Raw genomic sequence first — 25026 nt, 5'->3', positions numbered from 1 at the left:
TGGTCCACTGCAAAATGAACCTATTTTGGAAATGGCAAAATTGTAATGTAAAATATACTGGGGTCAGTGGGGTGTGATGTTTTTTGCATACATTTTTTCTCCCTTGACCCATGCCATTCTCCCGCATATAGGGGGAAAAGGCTTCATCTCACACAGAAATATGATGTCCTTTACTGCCAGAGGCTGTTGCTGTTTTAAATGAGGAAAAAGCACAATGCATGAAGAAGGAAAATTAAAGCATATTCATTTTGGAAATTAGATACAGTGTCAGGAGACTTTCTGGAAATAGCACGGTTTGAATGGAGCAAAAGGCTACAAGACAGTTCACTGAACTTTTGACCACTATTTATACTACAGGAGCTCTTGAAATGGGAAGATGGCAAAGTATTTTATAGCTGTTTAATAGTGGATTGTGTTTTTTTACGAGATATTTATCTTCTCTTTGAGTGTATATAAAATAAGCAAGCATTATGTAGCATAATTGTGTTGTGTTGGGAGCACTTTAATTTAGGGCTGGTTGATTTTCCCTGTTTGAGATACATCCTACAAGCAGCAAAGCCCTGCTTGATGCCACCTCAGTGCTTGGCCTCACCCCTGAAATGTTTCTGGGGTTGTTTGTGGGAGCCTGAGGGATGTTCAGCTGCTTGTTACATGGGGAAGAATGTCTAAAACGGGTGGCCGTGGCCCTGGACCACCTGAAAAGCTCAAGTAACTCCTAGCTCCAGGCTGACTTAATCTTTCTCTCATTTCTGTATACTGAAACTCGTTTTAATCTTGTATAATAGTTGTAGATCCTCTTTAGCATTCCGGGTACGCTAAACAATGTACCCTTCCAGGGTTAGCAGCTATCTCATTACAATGGTAACGATGCATCACCAGGCAGACGTGCATGAATGCAATAGTGTTTGCAAAAATCAAAAATGCGTTTGGGGTATTTTTAGGTCCTATTAAAGTGGGCAGTTTTTCTTGGAAATAATGTGGAAAGATCAGAATTTTGGCATAACCCAAAAGATCCCGGTCTTGGAGCAGATTAGTTTGAGATGCTGCTTTTCCTTCTCTCTTCCATTTCTGTGAGTGTAGCTCAGGTTGGCAGGAGGAAGGCTGTGCTACAGGGTCAGGGACAGCTGCCCTCAGACAGGCCACCTCCTGTGGCTGCAGGTTCAAATGCAGTTATGCAGCACTGTGGTAGCTGCGCACAGTGCTGTTTTCTTCCCACCCTCCCCTGGAGGTGATCATAAAATGGACCTACTGTTTCTTAAAACTGTGAAGCAATACAATAAAGTTGTTTTTATTCTTTTTTCTTTTTTCTGTGTGATGTCAGGAAAAGTTGAAGCTGAAGGACGTCCACTGTGTAATGATCCCTTTGTCTTTTGTCACTTAGCCTATGTGGAGAGGGAAAAAAAGAGTATCCTTCTGCCATGGAAGATGATTTTCTTCCTTGGACCAGAAGCTCGTCTCTTATCACTAGCCAGTAACAAGCCTTCTGTTCATCCTTATGTCAAAGCCATACTACTGAGCTAATAGAGATCACTGACAATTAGAGATGTGCTGAAATGATTTGGCAATCTCTGATTGCCTGTGAACCTGAGGGTATTCTCAGATCCCTCTGTGCCTGCCAGGTGCGCTGCCAGCCATAGTGCTTCCCGCGTCCCCCAGCTGAATGGGAGAGCAGTTGGGATGCTGAGTCCAGCTGGGCCCGGAGGATGAGAGGGGGAGTTTCAATAGACGTGGCTCTTCCTTCAGAGGCTGCTGCTCTTTGTTGCTTTTCCTTGCCAAGATGTCCCAGGCACTCTCAGGTCTCTTCCCTGTGCATGAGATGGATGTGACAGTATCCTCGGATGACTGTCTCCTGCTTGAGACTAGCTCAGTAAGGTGTATCTGGAGGAACCATGTCACTTGAACAGGCAAGATGGACAACATGTAAGATTATATTTTAGAACGATTACGATTCCCTATCAGCTGGTGTCTCAATTGGTTTTTTGTTTGTTTTGTTTCCTTGTTCTTGGAGTGGCTATTCCTTTTTTTAACCCTTAAATGCCAAAGCGTTTTTGTCTCGTGTTTCCTGGTTGTCCAAGACAATATAATGCAGCATCTAGGCACCTTAATTATGCAAAAAATTGTATGAATTATGTGGTTATCTTAGATGTTTTCCTTACTGCTTATTCCATTTGAGATTGCTTAAAGATAACTACTTAAAACAATAACCCAAGTAACCAGTGTTGAAATCGCAACTTACCTTAACATGCCCCTGAGAGATGCCTCACAGTTAAGGCTGTATAAGGTGGTGGTCCATCACTAAAAAAGCAGTTGACTGGTGGCTAAGATGTGGTCAGCAGCTGAATGTCAATGGCTTGGTCTACACCCTGAAGCCTGACTTACACGTTCAGCTCATCACAGCCCTGCGCCAGCCCCGACTGGCAGGCTGTGGTGGTGCCGGGGGGAGGTTGGCTCCTCAGCTTCATTAGGAGCTCTGCTGCAGGAAAATTGCATAGGGAATTTCTGTAGATCATTTGATTCCCGTGGAAGTGAAATGAAGAGATGTATTTTCATAATTTTATTTTATTGTCTTTAAGGCTCCAGGGCCTCTTTTTCATTCATCGTGGCACAGAAATCTGTATTTCCGTATCCCCATCTGCCTGACGTTAGGGGAGGACTTGGGAATTGTCTGAGCCTAAAGTCCAGTAGAACTCTTAGCCCGCACCATGTACAGAATCACATCTTTGAAAACAGCAGTGGTGAAGAACAACAGGTGTCTGAAAACAAGAAATTAGAAAACTTCAATTTGCATTTTGCTGACGTATGAAATACTTCTCTGCCCCACATGACTGTACATATTTTGCTGTGGAAAACCACACAAAACCCCAGACCAGAGCTGAGGTTTGGAGGTAATCAGACTAAAAAACCCAAATTACTTGGCCCCATCTTTCACACTGTAGATCATGGGAACGTATGTTCTACATGAGTGTGAATGGATCCACCGTAATTTTAGAATTGATTATTGCTCTTTATTAATAGAAATGCATCACATAATGTAATATCAATGCCAAGTCCCACCAGCTTTTTCTTTTGTCACTCTGCAAACATAAGGTGTTGAAGGCCTGATCCAAGTCTCCCTCAGCCTCTACTTACTTAAGATGTGCTTGCTCAGCCGGAGCACCGTGTTGTGGTAGAGCTGATGCTCACATCAGCAAATGCTGTAAATATCACTCAGAAAATCTTTTTAGGCTGCAAGTAGTTTCTGTGAAATACAAAGTTAATATAGATTCATAAATTGAAAGGAATCAGATGAATTTTAGTAGGTTTGTGAATAATTTGCAGGTAGAAGCAGTGATAAAATTGGTCAGATAACACATTCTCTATCAGTAGTATGCAGTGCTCTAGGTAGCTACCAAATGATCTCGGCTCTTCATTAGGCTTTCAGAAAAAAAAGTTGGGTTCTATTATTATTTTTTTAGCTCTATTCTTTTTCTATTCCAATGGCCATTGTTTACTTTTGAAGTGGATGAAAGATGAATTTGGGTTGCATTCTGACATTACAATGAAACTGTCGATAGAAATCAATGACTTGTCACATGATGAGTTAGGGCCTATAAGCCAGCCTAACAATCCTTCTATCTTCAGCCTCCTATCTGGTGCTTCCCTCCTCCTTCCGGTGCTCCTCTCCACAGGAGCTGTGTGACTGTACTGTTATCAGATGGTGTTGTCGTAGTTAAGGGGGTTGTAATGGAGTTGGCACGGTGCCCCAGTATTAGCACTGAAGTTGCTCACCTTCAGCTGCCATGGACAGAGCACCTTGCACAGAAGTACCAACCTCACCTTTCTTGGCCATGGCTGCACTGTATCATTTGCATGGAACTGCAGAAGGGTTATTGAGCCTTGGGGAACATCTCTTGTACGTGCATGGCATTGCCACCCATGAAGGCAGTGCCACGGTGTCACTACGCTTGCAGTGGGGTTTGCCACGCAAGCTGGGTGCCAATGGACCACTGGTTGCTCTCAGGACACTGTGCAACACTTTCTTCCCAAAGCTGCAAGCTGCCATCCTGCTCTTGCTGCTCGTGGCCCTTTACCCCCTGATTTGGCTAGACAGTAAATTACAGTCAGGCTTCAGGTCTTTCCCGAACAAAAGCCCCTTCAGCTTAAGCTTAAGCCTCCAGAATAGATGACCCTAAACAGAAATCATTATTATTATTATTTTTTAATTAAAAAAAAAAGAGAGAAAACCCAAAAGAACATGATTTATAACAAGATACAGGAACAATTTATTCTGTCTCTCCATGGATTAGAGAGGTGGTACTTGGAGCAGCTTGTTAAACAGAAGTGCTTGGCCCCTGGCCTTGTACTGCTGTTTAATGATCCACTCTTCGTGTGCCACCTCTCTAATCCATGGAGAGATGGGTACAAATTGTATCTATAATGCTATATTACTTAACAGTATAATGTGTTATAAATCATAGAATTGCATCCCTGCCTTGTAATTGGTGAGTTGTGTTGCATGAGAAATTCAATATAAAATGGTTACTCTTATGCATAACTACCTCTCTGGATCAGTCCAGAAGTGGTGAGGGGAAAGTTAAAGCTTTTTTAATTAAAAAAAGCAAAAATATGACTTGGAATGGCTTTATGGGCCCCTCACTGGCAGTATAGACCCCTGCTCTGGAGCTGGTGTTTAATGGTCCCCTGCCTGAGAGTGCTGCCCTGAGACAGGCCTGCAGTTGGTGCTCTTGGAAATGGAGGTGCCTGCAGTGTGTAGGGAGCTCCCTCTAAATGTGAGGTGCTCACACATGCCTTATTTCTGGGGTCCCTGCACAGTGGGACTTGCCCTTTTGTGCTGGGCAGCCCCCGTGCTGAGGGCAGGAGGGATGTGAGCGTGTCCCTGCTCTGCTCCTGTGCCTGGCATGATGACGTTGCAGTGCTCCCACACCTGAGGTGCCAAATGGGAATCCCTAGAACAAAGCAAGCATCTTATCCTTGAATGGTGTCCAGAAACAACCACTGCTGCCAGGAAGGCTTAAACTGCCCCAGATATCATCATGCAACACTATCAGTAAAAGAAATACTTTTCCTGACCCTGTTGATAACCTGCCCATGTCCTATAGCAAGGCAGTGTGATTTACTCCATGAAGCTGTAGGTGTCCACTCCCACCCTGGAAAATAACCCACCTTTCTTTAATAAATAATAAATAGACTCAGGAGCTGTTTCAATTAGAAAATACACTTGTGGCAGGAAAAGAAAACTAAGGAGTAAAAGTTTATCTCTGTGCATGATGGAGATAGGATATGGGGAGCGCCATGAAAGCAGAGGGAAAGGGGCTGAGCTGTGCATGCAGCACTTGCTTTGCTTGGTACATAGTGCACCACAAGCACCTCACAGACCATGCTTGTATTGCAAGCAACACACTTGTGTTCTCTTCTGATGTTATGCTCCCATAAAGGTGGGTAATGCACAAATGGCAAGGAGCCCACAATTTGGTATGCTGCTTCCTTGTGCTTTTGCCTTTTGCTTTGGAATGTATTTATCTGAAGCAAGAAGAGCCCACCAAAAGTCAATGAACTTTCCAGCACTTTTGACTCAGAAAAGCCAGCAGAACAATGACAGTACTTCCCCAGGCAACAAGATGATGGTTTGATACCTCCCTTTTCTTTTTTGTTAATAAAATATATTTAGCTCTGCGGTACCCAGAGTTCCTTCCTTGTCGGCTTGTTTTGCTGTTACTGGGTGTGAATCATCTACTCACTGGTGCGCTGCTACATGTTTCCTTCTTATCTCCTCTTTCTAGCTAGTTGTGCCTTCTCCTGTTAGTGACAGCCTGGGGTGGGGGAGCAAGGAAATAAACGTGTGTTGCTGGTTCCTTGCTGAAAGCCCCAAAGGATTATGCGACGTGGGGCAAAGCATTTCTCTCCACGGTGGCAGCAGCCCTGTCCCTCCTGACAGCCCAGGAGGGGCTGTGCCTGGGGAGCGAGGGATGAGCAGAAGCAGTACAAAGAGCCCAGACATCCACCCCAACATACTCCACTCTCTGAGTGCTAATAATCAACGCTCACATCATATATTTGTAAAAAGGACTGCCTAACAGGTGAAAAAAATACATTTCTCTGGCACCATACACTTAGAGTTAAGTCAATCCAGTGCAGGAGGGCGGGCTTTTTTTCCAACCCCTTTTGACTTCTTTATTTGTTTGCTTTGTTGAACACAAACTTGCTGTTTCCTGGACAGTGCGCTTTGCCTCCCTCCTCCCTCCCTGTGCCATGGGATCGCTGTGAGCAGGATGCGACACAGCTCCGTCTGCGTGCAGTGTTTGTATGTGCTTCTGCATAATGATGTAATGATTCTGAGGATTACAGGTATGGTCAGAAACTTTTTAATGTAGTATGAAATAGTTGCACTGAGCGCAGCCCTTTTCTGACCCTCCAAGACCTCCATACCCAGCATACAACAGCAGTAAATCCTGGGGCGGATTAAGCAGTATCCTCATAGTAATGTGTCTGTTGGAGTTTCACTTAACCCAGCGTAGCTTGAAACATTTGGATATTCCAGTCTGTTTCCCTTCTGTATGTGGAAAGTTGATGGCAGGGCAGCATCCTGAACTCTGACTCCCTGTAAAAGTTTAAATTGCTGCCCTGCTGGGCTGGGTGAATGCTAATTGCTTTGCTGCTCACAATGCGTCCAGACTGCTTATTTAACAGAAATCCCTGAAGACACTTCTTTTGCATGCCAAATATACTGCACTCAACAAAACACACAAAATAGCGGGCCTGTTTGCATACAGCAAGTGCAATCACAAATCTGATATTTAGCAACCTTTAGGATGATCTCAGTTCTCCATTCAGTGCAGCAGTGCTCACTGCACACTGCCTGCAGTGGCAGCTGCAGCACAAATACCAGGCACGCTGCTCCTGGGAGAGCAGAGCATGTCCCCAAATGATTGTCTTTGGTCTAGGATTGGGGTGTTTAAAGAAAGCAGAACTTCTTTCAATCAGTTAGGAGGGATTTCTGGGCTCTGACCAGGACAGGCATTAGTGGAGGCGTGTTTGCAGTAAAGACATTGCTGCAAAGCACAACACAAGAGCCACGTGGGCTGCATCTTCTTGAGAATCTCAACACTTCTGCTGCTCCTCAGACTGGAGTCTAAGAATTATTAACAATTTTGTGATAGCAATATTAACCAGCAGGAAAGCCAAAACTCGCTTGTGATTGTTCAATTCCTGTCGGCAGTCATTAAGTAAAATTAGAACCTCACGGTGGACAGGCTCTGGGCAGCAGTGCCCTTCGCAGGCTGTTTGCTTCTCCATGGGGTATTCTCTGGGGTCTGTGCTGCGCACCCTGTACCTGACCCGTGTTCCTCCCACATCATGACATGAGGTCATCGGAGCGCGGAGCTGAGCAGCCACAAGAACTGCTTCCTGGCTGTTGGGGCTTTATACTGGGCCACAATATGAGCACCAATTTTTTCTCATCTTTGGTGGGAAGTACAGGGTTCGTGGTCACAACTAGTTGGTTGTGACCCCTGAATCTTCTGGGTGTTATGTCACTAGCTTTTTTCCTGATGTATATGGAACAAACCTGTTTATTTTCAGCCAGGATGAGTATGCACTGCATGATGATGACATTCTGGATTTGGTTTTTGTCCAGGAGCACTCAGAATGCTGAGCTCTGGGAGAACCCATGATAAACACCTGCAATAGAAATGGTCACAGCAGTTCCTGACCTTCCTGAGGAGGAAGATCCAACTCCTACAGACCCCCGTAGTCTGCAGGCACGTTGTCTCTATTATGCATCCTGCTCACCATGCTGAACTAAAATGCTTTGCAGAGGAGCCCCACGGCCTAGTGTTGGTTCTTGGGAAGGTGCTGTTGCTGCACCTTCAAAAGCAGCGCCCACGGAGAACATGGAGCACACGCAGGTGATGGCAATGGTGAGGTGAGAGCATGGCTGGGATGTGCCACTTCACTGCTGCTCATGTGACTTGGTGAGTGCATGGTGTGGCCACTTCTGTCCTGAAGCAGGGGGCTGATAACATGTTTGGAAACCGGTTAAAGCAAAGGTGTTTTAACTGTTATTAAGTAGAGTACATTTCTGGGGAGGGAAACAGCCTGAGTACAGCTGATGAGAACAGGAAAAAAACTGGGAATCTCATGATGTCTCAGACTCATAAAAAGTGTCACTAAATCAACAAACAGAGTATTCATTAGGAAAAATGCACTTAATTTCAGACCAGGGATGTGAAAGTGCCATGAGAGTTTTCTTGGAGAATTTTTATCCCAATCAGAAAAAAGAAAAGACTCCAATTATTAGGGGAGCCTGTTCTTCAGAGAGCACCAACCCAGTTTTCTGTACCCAGGAGGTCTAAGCAATCTCAAATAAGTTTTGGCTGAGCAGCTCTTTCTCCCACTGTTGTCTACTCTGGATGAGACGTGAGACGTCTCATTGCTGTTTTCCAAATCAGCCGCAACGCTGAACCTCTGAGACCTTACTGAATAGGAAGATGAGGGAGTAAGTATGATCACTAGGGCCATCTGTGTGGATGAAAAGCTTTACAGCCTCACCTGTAGGTAAGGGTTGACTTCAGCAAGCTGCCTGAGCTAGCCGAGCAGCAACACAAGATTTGGGAACATCGCATGTGGAGACGTTCAGCGCTGCTCAGGAACAGGATGCTGAGAGCCATAGAGGAAACCATCAGAGAAGGATTCCTCCTCTTCAGAGCCACCCATAGCTTCTCCCTGTACCAAACACAACGCTGGAAAACCCCTCGCCTGCCTCACCCTCACCCAGCAGATGTGCAAAAGTGTGTCTGCATCATACATGTGTGGGCACTGCCCAGCAGCCAGCTCCTTCCTGCATCCTGCACACTGTGGCATGGGGGTGCTGGAACAGCAGCTCAACACTTCGGGTTACACCTTGGGTTTGTTACTTTTGTGAGAAGATATTTCTGGACCCTCTGCCAGCCCTCAGCTTGTAGTAAATGAGAATGTACCAGTGCTGGGGCTTAGGATACTTTATGAAAGGAGGGAAAAAAAAAGATGATGAAGGAAAAATGATTTTGATCTGAGACAGAAATTCAGACAAAGGATTACCCGTGTTGTTTGAACAGACAGTGCATAAACATTACTTTATATTAGAAGGAACTGAGACTTGCAACATTCAGGAAACTACTTTATTCATGAAATAAAACTAGGCCCATTCTGCTTATTCAAATACCACCCACAACTTTCTGGGGAAAGATCATATGCAGAGCATATTTGGAAACATTATTAGGAATGCATAAAGTACAGTATTAGTCAATTTTATATGCTCAGTTGCATGAAATCTGTGTGTTTAAAAAATATAATAATTTGCATTTCATGGCTTTTGATAACCTCAGGAGTGCACTTGAAATTCAGCACATGCCCACAGCACCTCCCAGCTCACCCCATTTTTAACTGAAGACCAATGGTTTCTATTAAGGGATCAGGCAGGGACTCTGACAAGCCAGTCAATAACTATGTGAGGTTACTTCATTAATGCTATAATGGCTGATAGAGTGAGAGGCAAAAAACAGGTTCCTGACAGCAGCAAATGAAAATGATAGAGATTCCTGAAGCAACGCGCCTTTCCTTTGTCATTGTCTTTTGCTTGGCTTATTCAAAATGTGGCATTTATGTATTCAGCCTTGATGAATGTTGCAGGCTTTAAGTACTTTTTCCATCTCTAATGCAGTGCCGATTGCACATTGTTCTTTCTTTCTCTCCCTCTCTCCTTTTTTTTTTTTCCCTATAACCTCTGCTGTCAAGGCACTGTGAGCTGAAGGGTTGCAGGCACCGGCTAAATAGCTTTTTTGCTGTAAACGGCAAGGGTGACGGGACAATGCATCACCAGCGCCGCGAGGTCAGGCAGCCGGCGGGCGGTGGAGGTGGGGGCCGCCGCAAACTGCTGCCGGAGCCCCCGGGCAGGGCAGCAGGAGGCACCCCGTGCTGCGGGCAGGCTGCCCAGCCATGGGGCTCTATAGGAGCCCTGCTCCACAAGTCTCCTCTGGAGCGGTTCCTAGTCCATAAGAGCATTGCTGCTGCCCGACAGCAGGGCCTCGCGGGGAACGTGTGTGTCTGGTGGTGGGGCTGGGGAACAGAGCTCCTTAGAATGCTTCTGAGTATCGCACAGAAAGGCCTGCGTTACGGTTGGAAATGCGATATTCTTCCGGTTTGCTTCCACTCTTGTTTTGTGTCACTGAGGTACCTGGGTCTGTTCAGCCTGGGGAAAAGAAGCCTGAGGAGGGAACTGATGAATGTATATAAATATCTAAAGGGAGATGGGAGGCAAATGGATGAGGGCAGGCTCTTCTCAGGGGTGCATAGCGAGAGGACAAGGAGCAGCGGTCTCAAACTTGAACGTAGGTGTAGCAGAAATGCTATGTCAGAGCTTGGAACAGTGATTGAGCACCGGGCGGGAAGGCAGGGCCAACCCAGGAGAGCTCAGGTGCATGCAACGTACCTGAGTGACTGGAAGGGCTGGAGCCAAGATGCAACCCTTCCCAGACCTCATGTAAGGGTTGGCAGTGGAGGCAAGGATACCTCATCTGGAGATCCCTGCACACCTGAGGCCTTCTGAAGGTAAGCAGCTTCTTTCCTTTATTTCTGTGCCTGTTACATTTGAGCAAATCCTCACATGCTGCAGCCTAGGACCTTGCTGCTCTGTTGTCATTGCTGTGCTTTCTATTACATTACAGTAGGAAGTTCCATACAAATGTGTGGAAGCAGAGCAGGCTGCCCAGAAGTGCTGCAGAGTCTCCTTCTATGGAGATATTCAAGACCTATCTGGATGCCTACCTGTGCAACCTAATGTAGGGTGTCTGCTTTAGCAGGGGGTTGGACTCGGGGATCTCTTGAGGTCCCTTCCAACCCCTGTAATTCTGTGATTCAGCTCTTTGTGGGATGGCATGCCTTGTGCCACTATGTTTGGCTGCTGGTTCCTCCTGCAAATGGCTTTCCTGTAGGGCAGCATGCTGGAGAAGCCATGCTAGGCCTGTGCCTGTATCTTGCAGCACTTGGCACCCTGTGCTTATGCTATGGAAGGAGGCAGTGATGTGCCAGTGGCCAGCTTTCTGAAGGGCAGTGCCAGAGGTGAAACTAAGATTCAAACTGAGTTTCATCAAACTAAGTTACAAAAATACTTCTTGTTTATTGTTCCATTGTTATTCCAGGTATCTCAGCCAAATGTTGAGTATTTTTGTTAAAAACAATATATTCCTTTCGCAGGGTGTTTAAGCAACTTGGTAAATACCTGCCTGTTCTCTGCTTTCCTATCCAAAGGCAATTCTGCACTTGCATAAAAGCAGCTTGTTTAAGGACAGCTTCTGCAGGTAATTCAGCACAGTGCATAGGAACATGCTTATCTTTACATGGTCCCCAGCAGCCACACTACATGTGCAATATTAGGCAGAGACTTAATTGTCTGCTGACTTGAGCACAAATATCCAAATAATTAACAAGTGGGTTTATAGTGAAAGACTTCTGGCTGAGAAATGAGGACGCAAAAAGTATGTAAAGCAGCTGCAGAGGTGCGATTTCCAGCAAACTTGGAAATGGTGAAGAAAAATGTTGGTCCTAGGCATGTCAGTGTGTCTGGATATTGAAGGACCTAAGGAGGAGCTTATGTATGAATCAAAGCTCAGTTTTAAATTGCTTCTGCGGCAGAAGCAGAGAGGCTTGGAACTTGTGTTATTATTATTCTGCTTTTAATTGAGGCACTTGGCAACTTCAGGGATTTTCCCCATGTTTATGATTTAACAAGAGCAAGCCTAAAGCAGAGGAATAGAATCATTAAGGTTGGAAAAGTACTATCATCAAGTCTAATCATAAGCTTGTCCTCACCGTGCCCACTAAACTGTGTCCCTCAGTGCCACATCTTCATGGTTCTTGAACAGCTCCAGGGACAGTGATGTGGGAGGCCTGGACTCACAGAGCTCTGTGGGGCCTTGGGGTGGCCAAACGATGCCCTGAGCACCTGAGAGTATTTGCAGCCCATTTCTACACAGAGCTGTGTAGAAACCACCGGCTCCCCTGGGAAGGCAAAATGCTCCCTGGTGCAGCCAGAATGGGGCTGGCACATCCTCATGGCTGCAGATACAGACCCAGGCGATGCAGCACATCCCACTATCCCTTTCCCTGGAGGCAGCTGTCTGGGGGTGATGCCCAGGTATGGAGAGGCTGCCAACAGTGCTTGCCCTGCCTGGAGAGAGGTCTATGTTTGGAGCATAAAATGCTGAGAAGTGATATTCTGGGTGTGAGGGAGAGCTGGGGGCCGCAGGTGGTAATCCATGTGTCTCTGCCTTTATTCTTTTTGAAATTTCAGGTGTTTAGGTTCAAAATCATGGCATTTCAAATGGAAGCAAAGATGTGAAACTGTAATATTGCATGCCTTTATATGCAGGTCTGGTTGTTGGTGGAGTCCTGTTTTCTTTTTCTTGCTCAGGGATAACTGGAAAATATTTTCCTATGAATTTCACAGGAGACATCGCACCTATTTTACCTTCCCACATTTACAGAATACTCTGAGCACAAAGGAGGGCATTTAATGAACTTAATGAATCAATCAATTAAAGAAAATTTCATATGCTTTTCATGATCTCCTTGTTAATTCAAGGCCAAATTCTATTCACCCCAGCCCAGTACTCCCCAGGAAATATAAGATTGAAATAGGTCAATTGTTATATGTGGTATATTTATAAAAGGATATATTAATCAGAGGGCATGTATTACACAAAGAAAGGGACGTGTAGATACTTTTACAGCAGTGATATAATACAAGCATTTTAAGAATCTTCTGCATATTAGTCCGCATCACTCATTTCCTCTTTCAAACAGAAGTTAGAGAAATTATTGCTAGCAAACAAAAATCTATTTTAGACAAACACAATATGTTCAGAAAGATCCAGTTTGTCATGCCAATAGTCTCATTGGCTGTGATTTGTATATTAAAAAGATTTTAATTGCCCAGGTAAGTGCCTGCACCTGCTAAGACATTGAATATTAGAGCACTTTATTCTAATCTCTTATAATATAGGGCACACTTCACCCATAAAATTATTCTCTACACAATTATAGCTCGGTTTTGCTGAAGCAGAAAGTGCAACTTAACAGTTTGGTTTTACTCATAATTATTAAAATCATGCAAATTAGGATCATTAGGTAGCAGTTGTGTAGTTAACCACTCGATAGCCCGGTCATGTTTTCCCTTTCAGTACAAACAATGAGAGGGATGGAAATGCATCACCTCCCCAACTCTGTGCTGTGCAGTGAGAATGGGTTCTGGAAGCATAGGGAGGAACCCAGAAAGCCCTGGAATAACTCCTCTGTTTCTGCAGCAGAACCAAGGCTTGAATTCTGGCTCACGAGGTGGAAGTTGGCCATGGGTTCACCTCCTGTAGCTCAGGTTCACCCACACAGCCCATGAATTTGCATGGTTGGCTCAGCATGGCTAGGGATGCTAGCATGGCTAGTGTTCCAATTAGTGTTTGCTCTTCAGAGGTCCGCAGCAGAGCCCTATGGCATGGCTGGCAGTAACCATCTGAGTTTGGCTGCAGGACCTCTGCTTTGAGATCTCTGTAGCACAGCTGTGCCTCAATCTAGTGGTAGGATCAATGAGGATGCCTTGTCAATGATCTTTGACAGCCACATTAAATGAAGTTTGAGTCTCACCCAGTCTCCTCAAGTGTTGCTATGCATCCCTATACACACAGTTGATGATGTATCTATACTGAGGAAGAGAACCATATTTCCTCTCTGTCTTCTGCATATTCACGAATATCCTGCTTCTTCCTGCATCCAGTGCTTTGTTTTGTCAATTCAGAGGTCCTAAACCTACTCAGAAGTTGCTAGAGGGGGGAGTTGAGCGTAATATCACCACCAGTGTTGTGCGAGCTTCTTGCTTTTCTCATACATCATCTTTCTGTTTAACTGGGAAATCTGTGATTTCACATCATAGAGATTTGTTCTGAATTGGAACAAAAGCACCAAGTTGAAATTGCCTGTGAAAAACACATTTCTAGGACATGCTATTTTGAATTAGTCAAAATGTTCTGGTTCAATAAATCAAAAGGGTTTCATTCCAATTATGTGTTTCCTTCCTCTTATAATTAGGAATATAATGTAAAGTAACAGTTCAGAACAACTTTTTCCTTTGCAGTGAATAATTGACTCGCTCTGTTCCAATGAAATTTAACTTCAGAATTTATTCTCGTTGCATCACCCTGGTTCAGTTTTGCTCTAAATGAAATTCTGTCCATATGGGATTGTTCCCTGCACCAGGTTCCTTCTCTCCTGCAAGTCCTGAAGCATAGTACTGTAGTCATCAGGGTGATGTGTTTTGTTTTGTCTGATCTGAAGGAGGGGACACAAAGTTCTCTTTAGGTTTGTGCCTTCTAAATGTTTTCTTCTGTGGATTTCCTGTAACCTTAGTGAAAGAAGTGAGAGGATATTTCTCTAGCAAGTACTTCCATGAGCCTGCAGACGAAGCAAGATACTCAAACTGTAGAACTGTGAATGCTGGTGGACAGCACTCTTTCTGATGTCCTTTCTGTCCTGAAATGTGGACACGCTGGTGCTTCAGGCCTGTAGGTGCTGGAGAATGTGTGGTGTTCTGGGCACCTTCCCACCTGGAGCTGGGCTGAGTTGTGCCAGGGTGAAGGTTCACAGGTCAGCTGAAAGCAGTGCCTTGTCTTACCTGGCCCTGAGTATGCAAAGGGTGAGGGACAGCATGGCTACAGCAGCACGTCACTGCAGAAATACATGCCCTATACATATCTATAAGATGATTTACCTTGGGGTGTTTTAAGTGGAAGGAGTAATGAGATGAAACTGAGCGAAGCAAAACTTAAGGTGATGCAATGGACTCCCGAGAGATGGAGGGAAGCCATGCCAGATTGACTAGTGAATGCCAAGGTGGGAGCAGGCTGAGAGGAAATACTTCAGTTGTCGGCAGAAGGAACGAGGTATCCTATGGGATTGTTAGAGTGATTCAAAGAGTGTCTGTTCTCATGTTTTGTTTTGTAATTGACCAAAACATACACAGTGGACTCTCACAGGGCTGCGCTGAGCCAACGCTCTCGCTGAAGTCAAATGAAGAGGAACTTCGGAGTTTGCCCTGATGGAAAATGTCCATGGATGAAACTGTAGGAAACAAGGAATTCCCTCCAAAATGCTCATTTTGCTGTACATCCTCCCTACAGGGGACGTGTGTAATTAGCAATTGCTTCCAGTAAATGACTCTCTGATCATGACGACAATCCAATTTGAAGGAAATTACTGTTAAAAAAAACACCCCACACAATTTATGGCGGGGCTCTTACACTAACAGGCACCTTGCCTGTGCAATGCCCCACTAGCAGCTGAACATTTGCCAGCACTCATACGGAGCTCGTGGTTTATGACTTGCCTGCCATGGGCATTCTGCAGCACAGGGAAGGGGAAATAATCCCCTCCTGAAAATGCCTGGTCTTTCCCACCATGGTTCTTCATGCTCAATGGACACCACAGCAATTTGCATGGCCTCTGTGTGCGTTGGTTTTGAAGTATACAATCTGTAAAGAAACCTCTTAATAGGACTCTTTTTCTTTTTTTTCCTTCATTTTTTTAATGCACTTAGAGTAATGTTGTTTCTTGATGTGCTGCTGATGTAAAGTCCTTATTGTTAGATGTCTCATGGGGGAAACCCCTTTTTCTTCTCACCAGCTGGAGCATCTGGGCTCCATTCATCACCAAGGAATTAAATCCTTCCCCCATTTACTCCACTCTTCATCAGACTTTGGTGTATTTTTAAGTCTCCACAGTCTCTCCTGTATCCTTGTGCTTCAGAGGATGAGCGAGAGGTCCTTGACCTGGTTGTTCCCTCTTGTCCCTTATGTCACCAGGATACCTGCCTTTGTCCACCCCACAGGACCTCTGGGTCCTGCTCTTCCCAAGGCTCTCCCTGCTGACACCAACATCACACTCATTATGTGCGGAAGCGGACTGATGCTCTTCAAATGTTGGTAAGGTGGGGTTTCAAGCAGCTTGGCATTGCATTTTAGCCTACATCAGGGCTAAATTTGCCCTGCTTCTGAGGACCCAAAGGGAGGAGACATTGAAAATTTATGCTTTGTTATTGTTCTTTTTACTTACTTTAAACAGGTTTATTATCCTTTGACCACTTCCATACCTCATGAATCAAATCTGCAAGCACTAGAGCTCCACACCACACAGAATCATAGAATCATAGAACAGTTTGGGTTAGAAGGGACCTTCAGGATCACCTAGCTCCAACCCCCTGCTATAGGCGTGGACACCTTCCTCTAGAACAGGTTGCTCAGTCCCATCCAGCCTGGCCTTGAATGCTTCCAGGGAGAGGGCATCCACAACCTCACTGGGCAACCTGTTCCAGTGTCTCAACACCCTCACAGTAAAAATTTCTTCCTGGTATCTAGTCTAAAAGATTAAAGATGGTTTCATTTTTGATTCATTTTCTAAATCACAAATCTTACAAATTCTGGAGAAATTCTGTAAACAAATGGATTCATCTCTGAAGTCATCAGGACAATGCTATGCTTATATAATCTGCTACTTGTGGCAATGGGGTATATGGCATTTTTTATGGCAAGCAGAGGACATATTATTCAAATAAATGTGGGGAAAATAAAATGAGCTCAATAAAATTGGGATGCCCCTAGCAATCAGAGTTTCACTTTAAAATAGCAATAATAATTGATGCTCCATTCTGATCCCCTGCAAGTGCCGTTAGAAGATGCATTTGCAGACTCGGGCTCTCTGCTGCATTGAGATGCTTCCTGACCACAGCAGGATTGGCTCCAGCCCCTGCAGTTGTCCTTCACTTCTAGGGTCCTGGCAAGCCCTGTTCCCAAACAAGTGCCAAAACTGCCCCTGGTCCCCTTTTTGCAACAGGATTAAGCATGCAAGAGATGCATGCAGGAGGCAGTCGCATTGTGCTCAGAGTCAGAGGCAAACAGCAAATGTCAGAATTCCCTTGTTTTGAGCAAGCAGTGCATCTGCAGTGGATGAGAAGTTACCCAGTACTACATGGGTGGGCTGGAGCATCTCCCCAGGGCCGTCGCCTCCCCTCTTTGCCTTCCGACCCTGGTGTTCTTATCCGGAGCAACAGCACGCGCATTTATCACACGACTTTATGAACAGTGAAGGTTTATTACATTGCACTTAAACCTCATTTAACCTTTTCTCTGCAAGCAATACTTTAAAGTGGTACTGGAGAGTTTGCAAAATCCTGGTGAGCTGCTTTCCTCATTCTCATCCCTAAAATACTCAGTTGCAAACCCTACATTTGCTGCACTCATTTTTCTGCTATGAGGCAAAATACTGCAGCATGGTGATGATTTATGAGAAGAGGTAACTTTATATATGTATATTAAATTTTAAATAATATCTGGCTTGAAGATGCATGCATCTTCGTCTAACATGATGGCAGCCACAGCCATGACAGCCCACACATGGGTCTGCGGGGGACTCCTCAGGCCCAGAGACCTCCTGTGTGCTATCATGCTGCTTGCAGAACTCTTGCAGGGAAGGCTGAGGAGTAGCAACCTGGGAGTGGACAGCATAGAAGGGTTCCAGGAAGAAGCAAGTTCCCTTAGGAACCAACACAAATCCCATCACTTGGGATACTGAAAGTGAGCAAAGTTCCAACCTAACGACAGCAGTAGCATCCTTCACAGATGCAGACTCCAAAGCTAAATTGTCCGCTTCTGGATGTGATTTCAGAGATTTCCCTCTGTGTCTTGTGTTGGCCCCAACTGTACACAATATTTGTGTTGCTTGGGAATTGAAGAACATGAGATCTAGAACACTTCCTGAAGTCAAAGAAATCTGAATTCTGACAGAGCAGAAGTCTTCATTTTTGATTTCTGCAGAGTCAAAAAAAATCAGAGTTGCACTGCTGAGTTCACATGGCTGCTGACTAAGTATTGGTGCCACCGCATTGCTGTGTAACGCAGGTAAGGAAAACAAGATTTTAGTTAGGTTTTGTTTTGATTACATTGACTTTTTTTTTCTTTTTTAATTCTCTGTATTTTAATTAGGTTCTGTTTGGGTTACAGATTTAGATTAAATTATGTCATTTCACAGACCTAATATCTTAAACTGATACATTTCCTTCCAAAGCACCTTGAGTGCTTTGCAAACTTTGCGTTAAATACTGCACTTAGTGAAGGCCACACAAATGATGAGGAAAAGATCTGTTTGCGGGGTCTGCCAGTGCAGCTTCCCATCAACTTGTGGCTCTCCTTGGAAGGGAAGATCTTGGTATCCAAGTTGGATCTGAGCTTTTGATGTCTCACACCTGATGTCCTTTCCACTTTCTTGAAAATCTTCTCACATGAAAGCTCAGAAACACAAAGCATTCTCAACAGATGGCAATTAAGATCCCTGTCCTTGGAAAGTCTGAGCCTCTGCTGGATGCAACCATAAATAAGTACTTTTATGAAAGTCTTCCAGCGTGGTGTCAAATATTAGTGGAGCTTGATGTTAATGCTTTTTGTAGCTTGAAGATGGAGTGGAGGAGTTGTAGAAATGGCTGTATTTAAGGGAGCTGGGCCAGGGTGCTGCTTGCTAGGCAACCTGACAATTAAATCAATAATTTCCCCAGTGGTACTGCTGCACTGGGATGAGTCTTCCAAAGTCAACTTGGAGGTAAGCAAGAATGTGCCATAACAGTGTGTTTTTGAACTGCAGCACAGAGACTTAATTGATTTACTCTTTATTCTTTTCAAAAGACAGCTGAATGTCAAAGGTCTTTCTTTTGTGAAGTACTGGAAAACCCGTTGTCAAACAACCTCTACTCATTTAATAATTTATCCCATTTCGTAAAAGAAAGGCAGCTGACATGCAGTAAATCTAGTCCATGTTTAAATTACTGCATTGAACAATAATAAGAGGAATGAATAATCTAGTACATCTATTTAAAATTAAACATATATGAAACTGTATTTCCAAATGATCACCAAAGGCTATAGTTTAAAGGCAGGACAGAAGCCATGAGCAGAATGAAAATACAGAACAGTAGTTTGCAAGTGGCAGTGGAATTATTTATTCTATTTTTTCTATACATAAGGAATAGAGCTAAATGAACAATGTTTAAGCATGTCAGAATTTCATCAATTTTGCATGAGTATTCACAAATATCCTGGTGGGGGTAATTGCTTGCAAATACATTTAAACTAATGATATGTTATATCCTTCCTTGATATAAAACTATTAAAAGATACATTATTGCATTTGACAATGCCATGAAGCTGGGTCAAAGCTTAATGACAGATTTCTGCATTTGTAAATTAAGATACACTCTGCTGGAAGCAAATATTTTGTAAAAATAAAAGCCATCTACTATGAAAGTTTGATCATTGATCTAAGGTTGCTTTTTGGTTTCTCCAAGCACTGAGCCTGAAAAACTGGGAAGAATGGAGATCTCTTTCCAAAGGGAACTCTGAAAACACAGTGTGATTTTTCCCTATGCAACAGGACTATATGAGGCTTGTAAAATAAATTATGTGGCTTTGATGGTACAGTTGGAGACCTGAGGAGTGCAGCCTCTGCCTCATCTGGAGATTGCTTGGCTTCTCCTGCAGTAAAAGTTGGGTGTCTTGCCTTAGCTGAAGTTGAATGTGCTAGGGAGTCTTGCTGGCCTGGGAGGAAATTCATGAACTGGTGCATCAAAACACGGCAAAGAAGCCATCTGAAAGAAGGCTAATGTAGGTTTGTTAAGGTCTGGCCACGTCCTCCCTTCCTCTGCACGCATAAGCTGTTATTTTGGCTTTCTGCTTAGGCAAGTTTGCAATCAACACGGCTCTGTGCTGGTGAGCAATTTCAGTTGTTCACTGAAGAGGAGAATAAATCCAAAATGCTCTAGGAACTAAGACATCTGCAAGATGCAGCCAGGCAGTCTGCAGTGGGCAGCGGCTCTGGGGAATAGTGGTGGTTGCAGCCCATGGCTCTGTGTGGTTTGTGCTGGTGAGCACCCGTTTGGGAAGCTTCACATCCACCCTTGCTGCCATCACTGCGGCTCTCTGTCCTCTGCCATGCAGCAGTCCTGAAACATCCCTTCCCACCACCTCTTGTGCTCCCTTTCATTCTTTGTACTGCTCCAATTTCCAACATCACTGAGGATTATTATAACCTCCCTTCGTAACGTACTATAAATTTTATTATAAAGCACAAATTCTTTGGCTCCCCATCCCCATCTCGCAGGGAGACAGCATGCCGTAGTTCTTACGCTGGCAGTAATGTGAGCAGAGAGCTAATGAAGGTCTTTATGTAAATTTTCCAGTTATCAGGTAAAATCTTCACATTGAAATCTGTCACATGTTATAAAAATTCTTTATGTTATCAAATGCTAATGATAACTCAGAACACAGAGCCCATGGAGGATCTTTGAAATCCTTCATAAAAACTGCATTCGGCCCCGGTAACCAGAGCCTTGAATTTCTACGCTGACTACTCCAGTTTGTAATTAGCATAGTGCAAGCTTCTCTGCCCTCTGAAACCATAATGTTAATTAAAAAAATTACACTGTGTTTAAAAGTGCAATTAAGGGACCGCATAGCACAAAAGGAGCTGGGGAACCTCTTCTTGCACTTTGAAGCCAGGTCACAATGCAGCCCATGAAAGGGAGCTCAAGGCTTACTCCCCGCTAAAGGCTTGGGGAGATCACAGGGAGAGCTCCATAGAACAAGCTCCACTGGGCTCAGAGGTGTCTTTCATGGTAGTGCTCCTCCCTGGGAGGGAAAACAGCCAAAAGGAGGGGGGAAATAAAATTGAACTAATTAGGGACCCATTCCTTCAGTGGCGGTTGCATCTGTCTGGGGCAACTGCTGCCGTGGTGCTTAGAGGCAGAATCTGAGAGTGATGGGACAAGGGGGAAAGATTTTAAACTAAAAGAGGGGAGACTGAGGTTGGATGTGAGAGGGAAATTCTTAACTCAGAGTGCGGTGCACTCTGCGGCCACCCTGGCGCAGGCTGACCAAAGAAGCTATGGATGTCCGATCTCTGGAGATGCTCAAGGACAGGTTGGATGAGGCCTAGGCAGCCTGATCTGGTGGGGGCCCACCAGCCCACTGCTGGTTCCTTCCAACCCAAGCCATTCTGGGAGTTTGTGATCAGGCCATCAAAGGCAGCTGTGAAATTGTGGCTACGACCAGCCTGTTCCTTATATTTGTGTGGCAGCTGGAAAAAAAAAATAAACAAAAATCATGTTCCTCTATGTCATTCCTTTACTGAGGAACTTGGAAAAAGTAGATAACTCTGCTGCTCCATGTCCTTTGGCAATGGCTTGCTGATCCTCTGTGGGCTGCACTAAGTGCTCCCTTGGTTTGGGTGCCCAAGCACGGCCCTGGTGCAGGTGCCCCTGCGCCATGCATGGCGATATCACCTTGGGGAAAATGCAACTCATGGAGTGGTGGAGAGGCAGAGGGAGGGTCGAGCAATGGAAGGCTGTGTGTTGCATGGGAGGCCTGGGGAAACAATCACAGAAAGTATGTTCAGATATACATTTAATGCTATATATATTTAACACTGTTTAATATAATGAACTATGTGGTTTCCCTCCACCAAAGTCCTTCCAGGCGACCTGCACAAGGTGTTAATTGATTAATTAAAGCCCAGAGCACCCCTCAGTGGTGGATGCCCACACACCAGCTGCCCATCCTTCCCTGCAGGCCCCCAGCACTGCTTCTGTCCCCATGCCTGTGGTGTTCTGGGGGAGATAATGCAAGCTGTGCTCTATCACATCTCTTTGGTCTTCCCTTGAGGTTTTTTTTTTTATTTTTTTTTCCTGGTAGCTTTTCCATATTGCCCTATGTGAAAACTTCAATAACTGCTTGATAAATCATTGCCCTGACCTTTTCTAGGAAAAACACATGCTGCTGCGGGCGAGGCCAGGAGCGTGCGTGGTGGGGGCGTAGGGGGAGCCGTGAGATGTGCTGAGAAACTCTGGAGCAGCCTTGGGTTTGTGTTATATACGTGCTTGGGAAAAAATCCGCTTTCCTTCTCTCTGCCTTCTACCTGCCCAACTGGTTATAGACCCAGACAGTTTACATATGTGATCCTTCCTATTTAGAAAATTAATGGTGCTTTCTGGCTCCAAATCACAGCTTGTGGTACTCTGCGGGTGATGAAAAACTTGGCCAGCTTCAGCAGCAAATCAGCCATTAGAAAATTAACCCTTAGTGGCAAAAGAGCAAAGGTACCCTGGTGAGGTCCCATGCCAAGTGGCAGACGGTAGCTTTCTAGTGTACCTACATATGTCAGCCATGTACAACCGGTGCAGGTGGTCCCCCAAGAGAGGGACCAACAGCGCATTTGGAGCTGGATGCTGTGGAAAGGGCACGGCCGCAGTGCTTGGCAGCGAGACCCACCAATATGCCATGGTTCTCACTGAGGTGTGAGGGAAGTGCTGAGTGGGGAGGGTGGGTCGGAACCATCTCCTGAACCTGTGCTGGCTGTGCCTCCACCTGCCCAGCAGTGGGACCCGTACAGCTGTATCATCTGCAGATATCAGTGGTGCAGGGAGTGAAAGCAGGGGTTGCACCAAACCCCCATAGAAAAGGAACCGGGTTTCACCGTGGGCTTTTGGGGGGTTGAGGGATAGTGTTCAAGGTCACAGAGGGCTTGACCCCAAGCAATGAATTCTGTGAGTGCTCATTACTGCAACATCTCCTTGGAGTAGCCCTGGCATGGGGCAAGCAGAGGCAGTACCGCAGTGCTGCAGGTGCTGCTTGTCCTCTGGAGTTGCTGGGGGTTCTGGCAGGGGTTCTGCAGCTCACTGACTTAAGATAATACATTTCCCCCCCACTCTTAAAACAGATCAGTGCTAGGAGAGCCTGTGGCTGCAACTGCCTCACCAGTAGCAGACCGTGAGTTGGCGGGACAGACAGCTTGCTGCGGGCAGAGGCACTGACTCATGCTGGGCACGCTCCTGCTGCAGCACTGGGACAGGGCTATCTGCAGGCTCTTGGCTCCAGAACCCACAGACCCATCTCTTTCACAGCTTCATTCAATCCTACATGTTCCTTCATCCCTCCAGCCTGCACAGAACATGGGAGGGGGACAGCAGAGAGTCAGTCACTCCTTGCCAGTTTACTTTGACAAAAATATGCTAAAATAAAGGCTAACTCAATAGCGGAGGATGCATTTCCAGTTAGTGTCTGTTAACGCTACGAATCAGATCAATAACTTATAGCAGAGAAGTCAGTGAGCTCATCTAGGTAACTCTGGATCAGCCTCCCAGCAGGCAGCCCACGTCTCGCGCTCAGCCCACGCTGGGTGTCCGCGCATCGCAATGTCCCAGCGCCTCAGGCAGAGCCCCACTTTTCCTCTCTTTTCCATGCAAAACCATGTGCCATGGCAGCAGCTGGTGCTAATGTACAAAATTAATTGCCCCGCTGAGATGTTCCTTCCAAAAAAAAAAAAAAAAAAAAAAAAAGTAATAATAGTCAGGATTCAGCCTCCCGAACGTAAAACCCTCTGGTGCACTAATAAAATGAAAAGGTTTCACAAAATAATATCCCAAATAATTGGGTTCTCTCTACCAAAGGACCTCATGTTGTTTCTCTTAAGCAATGTGGAAAAAAAAAAAAAAAAAGAAAGAAAGAAAGAAAGAAAAAGAAAAGTGATTATTCCTTTGGACATAATAAAGCATAATTGGGAAAAAATCTTTAAAGAAAGCAGAAGGTGATCACTTTCACTTTCCCAAAGAAATGGACGTCGTTCTGCTGTCCTCCTCCAGAAAGGAAGAAGTCTTAATGCCTTTGCATCATTCTAGAGGAGGAAAACGAGGAGAGCATTTGCTCTCCATCTCTTTACAACTGAGGCGCGCCGTTTGTTGGCGGTGCTGACAGCCCCCCTTGCAGCGCGGCTGGGTCCGAAGGACCGCCTGGCTTGGCGTGGGGGAATTCATATTTTTGCTCCGTTAAATGATGATTTGGGTTTTCTTCCTGGTCCCGACGGTGCTTTTCGGTTCCTCTGCCCACTCGAAGTTCGGAGCAGCGCTGCCCGCGCATCCCGCGCTCCCGCCTCCGCTCTCCGAATCTGCGCGCTCCTACGGCGTCGCATTCATAATCAAATGAGCGCACTGTGAATAGGTGAAAAAAGCCGATACCCCATCGCTGCCACCGGGGCTGTCCTACCCCCTCCGCAAAGCCCCTCCGCCCCTGCTTTTCTCTCCCACGTGAGACGCGAAGACGCGCGGACGGCGATCTCCACCTCGCTTCGCAGCAGCCCCAGCCTATCCATTTGTTTTTTTCTCTCCCTGCCACCCCCCCCCCCCCTCCGGCAACAGCCCAGAAGTAAATTCCCCCGAAAGGAGCCGGGGAAAGGGGCGCTGGGGGGGATGTGTGTGTGTGTATGTGCGGAGGGGGGGGGGGGGGGGAGGGGTGCTGAAGGCGAGCAGCGCGGGAGATAGTTGTCCCAGCTACGAGATAAAAGCTGCATTACATGAAATTAATGGAGGCTGTCTGAGACGTACATGAATCACTGTTTCAACACTGAGAAACCAGCACAAAAGAATAAAGAAATCTGAGTACTAACTATATCTTCAAAGGTCTCCTATTTACCCAGCCATACCGGGTACTGACACAAGTGGGAGAAATATAAGAAAAAAGCACTGCTGTGATCGAATGAATGAGACCATATGAGCTATATTGGTGCCGTATGCATTCTATTTAGCTGATATCAAACACAGTTTAATGAAAGTTAAATAGTTTCTGAGGAGTGCATGAGCTGGAACAGATTAGATTCCACCGAGGGGTCTGTCAGCATATTGTTGCTCACATGTATTCCCCGCGCAGAGCTGCCACGATTCCAGCATTCCATTAGCAATACACAAAAGACTTATGCAGATAGTGGGCATAAGAACGCACCGCCATGTTGGGAAATAGAAAAAAAAAAGGAGAAAAAAAGCCCAACAAAACAGAGGAAGATTTTGTTCGATGCACTCCTCTGAAAATAGATATCTGTAATTTGGGAGTGATAAGAAGAGATGGATGGAAGGAGAGGCGG

General features: G+C 45.3%; 1 long non-coding RNA gene across 1 annotated transcript in view; it reads left to right on the top strand.

The window, feature by feature from the left end:
• LOC121110301 overlaps positions 1 to 24265 on the top strand; it is a 99638-nt gene extending 75373 nt beyond the window's left edge. Inside the window, exon 4 of the long non-coding RNA XR_005858643.2 lies at positions 15882 to 24265. This is a non-coding gene — a long non-coding RNA (uncharacterized LOC121110301). The remainder of the gene's footprint in view (positions 1 to 15881) is intronic.
• Positions 24266 to 25026: the final 761 nt, after the last annotated feature.

Source organism: Gallus gallus, chromosome 3 (assembly GCF_016699485.2).
Source record: "Gallus gallus isolate bGalGal1 chromosome 3, bGalGal1.mat.broiler.GRCg7b, whole genome shotgun sequence".
Lineage (NCBI taxonomy): Eukaryota > Metazoa > Chordata > Aves > Galliformes > Phasianidae > Gallus > Gallus gallus.
This window is presented reverse-complemented; position numbering and strand designations above follow the sequence as displayed.